Genomic DNA, 4,553 nt, shown 5'->3' on the forward strand with positions numbered 1-4,553 from the left:
TGGACAGTTAATTCTTACAATTATTTTTCACTACTTCTCTGGATAATGAAACAATATTTATGAATTTTCTGTTGGTTATTTGAGGAATAATAAAAAACTAAAAAAAAGCTGGGTGCCGGTGGCTCACACTTGTAATCCTAGCTACTCAGGAGGCTGAGATCTGAGGATCACGATTCAAAGCCAGCCAGGGCAGGAAACTCCATGAGGCTCATCTCCAATAATCCACTAGAAAACCAGAAGTGGTGCTGTGGCTCAAGTGGTAGAGTGCTCACCTTGAGCTGAAGAGTGCACGGACAGCACCCAGGCCCAGAGTTCAAGCCCCATGACCGAAAAAAAAGAAAGAAAGAAAGAAAGAAAGAGTCCAATTATGAGGCAGGAAATATGAGGGTAGATCTGAAAGTAGCAGTAAGATGCCAGGGGAAACTGAGGACAAGACCCTTAGCTATTGTCATGGTGGTATAATCCCCAACCCAGACTCCTGATTAGGAGTATTTATGCCATAGGAAGTCTTACTCCCTTGTTTTCTCAGGCAAATAAGAGGAGTAAAGTACAAACCTCTTAGTTCTTAGTGTAAGGAAGCTAGAAATGGGACCTGGAAATCAGTAGCCTTACTGCAGACTCATGAGGAGTCTCTAAGTCCTTTTGGTGAGTCTCAGCTGCTCACCACCTGGTTGAGTCACTTGCTCCTACTTAGCCCCAGGGGAGGAGTGTGTGTGTAGGTTCCAGAGTCAAGGTCTTTGCCTTCTTACAGTTGTTATCTTAACTTTCCCAGAGGATAGGACAGGCTCCAAAGGGCAGTCACAACTTTCCCAAGATCTTTTGAAAGAATAGGAGGTACAGTCTCCAGGGGCCATCAGGAAGAGGTCTCTATCTATCTGCCTACATAGTTCTAAATCTCCCTTATTATAACACATAGAAGGGTATGAAAGCTAGGTGCTGGTAGTTCATGTCTATAAGCCTGGATATTCTGGAGGCTGAAATCTGAGAATTGCAATTCAAAGCCAGCTCAGAAAAATTTGTGAGACTCCAATTAACCAGAAAAAAGAAGGAGGTAGAAATGTGGCTCAAGTGATAAAAAGACAAGTGAGTGTTAAGACCCTGAGTTCAAGCTCCAGTATCAGCACACACAGACATGCATAGGCACATACACACACAGGAGTGAAGTATTGAAAAATGCCACAAGATGGAGATGCAAATTGCAGAAAGGCCCAGGATGGGGAAAAAAAGTGTGGCCCTATGTGGACATACTGGATTCGAGGTGACCTCAGGGCCTGGGGAGGGGTAAGTGAGGTTGGCCCAGGATGTGACATCAGAGAAGGGGAGAAGAGGCTGCTTCCAGGTGTGCAGTTACCTCCGTGACTTAGGTACTGGGTGGAAACTTAATCAAGAGGAGGGAGGAGTCTGCCTGGGTTCCCGGGGTGGACCTTACACTAAGCACTCTAGTGTCAGTAGTTCTTAGAATCCGTCTGGTCCTCCACAATGTGGAGCCAAGACTGAAAGCCACTGCACAAAGTCATTGTCCCAATTATTACTAGCTCTGCCTCCAAGTTCTTATCAGAGCTGTCACACTCCCTTTTCAGTTTTAATTTGTTCTACTTGGTGATTTCAGAAGATAATTCTTTAATACTCCATTAAGCTTTTTTGTTGTTGTTGTTGGTCATGGGGCTTGAACTCAAGGCCTGGGCACTGTCCCTGAGCTCTTTTTGCTCAAGGATAGCACTCTACCACTTTGAGCCATAGCACCACTTCTGGTTTTTGAGTGGTTAATTGGAGATATGAGTCTCACAGGGACTTTTCTGCTGGAGCTGGCTTCAAACTGATGTGGTGAAGAAAGTGAGGATAACAGATAATGTTTGATTTGAGTTATATAAAATTAATAATGAATGATTTTAAGATATAACTGTAACCATGCTTTTTTTTTTTTTTTTTGGTCGGTCGTGGGGCTTGAACTCTGGGCCTGGGCGCTGTCCCTCAGCTCTTCAGCTCAAAGCGAGTGCTCTACCACTTGAGCTACAGTGCCACTTCTGGTTTTCTGGTGGTTTATTGGAGATAGGAGTCTCACGGTCTCTCCTTCCCGGGCTGGCTTTGAACCGGGATCCTCAGATCTCAGCTTCCTGAGTAGCTAGGATTACAGGCGTGAGCCACCAGCGCCCGGCTTGTAGCCATACTTTTTTATGGATAAGACTAAGATTTCTCTGCTAATTAACCAGCTGTTTCAGCTTCGGTAACTCTACTTCTGCTGTTTTTTTTAACAATGTGTGTCAAGCTGAGTCACCATCGCCCTTTATACTATTCTCCAGCCTCCAGCCAATTTTGTTAAAATCCCTATGCGGGAAAACCCTAGATGGAAAGCTTAAACTGAAGGCACGACTTTTTGGAATAGCTGTGTATGCTTGTATCCTCCCCTTCTCCCTGCCCCAGCCAAAATTGCTTAAAAGGCAACATAGATCAGTGCTCAGGTGGTTCCCTGAGATCCCAACCTCAGGAGCTGATCTGGCACATCAGCACTTTCTTGTCAAATAAAATTTTGTTTTAACTATAAAAGAAAAGAAAAATGCCACAAGATGGATCAAACTCAAAATCATCATGCTCAGTGGAAGAAGTCATGGACAGAAGGCCACATACAATTTGACTCTATTTATGGGAAATACATGGAATCAGCAAAACTATAGAAACAGAAAACACATCAGTGGTTGCCTAGTGTGGGGAGAGGGAGAATGTGGAGGGACTGCAAATGAGTATGCAGTATCTCTTTGGAGTGATCAAATGTTCTGGAATTAGAAAGTGATGATAATGACATGGCATTGATATTCTGCATTTCACTGAAGTTATGTGTACTTTGTTATACTAAAAAGTAGCATGTTCTTCCAGATTAGATAAAATGAATACTTGGGATACAATCCTAAGTAATAAAAGATACAAAATTGTTTATGAAGAATGGTTATAACCATATCAAGGCTCAATATTATCCACAGAAAATGAGAGCTCTGTGTGTGTGTGTGCGCGTGCGTGTGTGTGTGTGTGTGTTAGCTGGCTAAAGTAATGTGATTTATTTCCTATCATAGTTTTCCTTAATTTTCAGTAATAACCAAATATTACTTACATAATTTTTAGAAGGTTTAAAAAACAGAGGAAAAGGAAAGGACCAATTTGAGTATAATATCACTAAGATGAGTCTTGTCTAGAAAAGGAGTATTGAGTCTGAGCAGTGAGAAAGAGTTGTGAGTTGGTGTGAGGATTTAAGAAGGAGTCTGGGGTTCTTTGAAAAAATAAATAGAATTGATGGACCATTGGCAAGATTAATTAAGAAAAGAAGAGAGGAAACCCAAATTAACAAGACCAGGGATGCCACGGGAAAAAATCACAAGAAGTACCCAAGATATCCAAACGATTTTAAAGGACTATTTTCAAAAGTTATACTCTCTAAAGAAAGAAAACCTATCAGAAATGGATGCATTTTTAGAGAAATACAAGTGGCCCAAACTGAGCAAAGAAGAAGTAAATCAAATAAGCCAACATCTTACAACAAGATACAGGAAGCAATCAGAAGACTTCCAACAAGGAAAAGCCCAGGACAAGATGGATTCACAACAGAATTCTATAAGACCTTTAAAGAAGAACTAATACCCATACTACTCAAGCTCTTCAGAGAAACACAGAAGGAGGGAGCTATCCCAAACTCATTCTATGATGCCAATATCACACTCATCCCCAAACCAGGCAAAGACCTAACCAAAAAAGAGAACTACAGCCAGGCGCTGGTGGCTTACACCTGTAATCCTAGCTACTCAGGAGGCTGAGATCTGAGGATGGTGGTTCAAAGCCAGTCAGGGCAGGAAAGACCGTGAGACTCCTATCTCCAATAAACCAACAGAAAACTGGAAGTGGCACTGTAGCTCAAGTGGTAGAGCACTCGCCTTGAGTTGAAGAGCTGAGGGACAGCACCCAAGCCCAGAGTTCAAGCCCCATGACTGACAAAAAAAAGAGAGAGTGAGAGAGAGAGAACTACAGACCAATTTCCTTGATGAACACAGATGCAAAGATCCTTAACAAGATTCTAGAACAGAATCCAGAAACACATTAAAAAAATTATACATTATGACCAGGTAGGCTTCATCCCAGAGACACAGGGATAGTTAAACATACATAAGTCAATAAATGTAATCCAACATATCAACAGAGCCAAAGTCAAGAATCACATGATTATCGCCACAGATGCAGAAAAGGCCTTTGATAAAATTCAACATTCATTCATGCTAAAAGCTCTGGAGAAAATAGGAATAGAAGGAACATTTCTAAAAACAATAAAAGCCGTTTATGACAGACCAATAGCCAATATTATACTTAATGGGGAAAAGCTACAACCAATTCTCCTAAAATCAGGAACAAGGCAAGGATGCCCACTGTCTCCACTCCTCTTCAATATAGTACTGGAACCCTTAGCCAGAGCAATGAGGCAAGAAAAAGACATTAAAGGGATCCGCATAGGGAAAGAAGAAGTTAAACTATCCCTTTTTGCAGATGACATGATATTATACCTTCATGATCCCAAA

This window comes from Dipodomys ordii, unplaced genomic scaffold (assembly GCF_000151885.1).
Source record: "Dipodomys ordii isolate 6190 unplaced genomic scaffold, Dord_2.0 Scaffold226, whole genome shotgun sequence".
Taxonomy (NCBI): Eukaryota; Metazoa; Chordata; class Mammalia; order Rodentia; family Heteromyidae; genus Dipodomys; species Dipodomys ordii.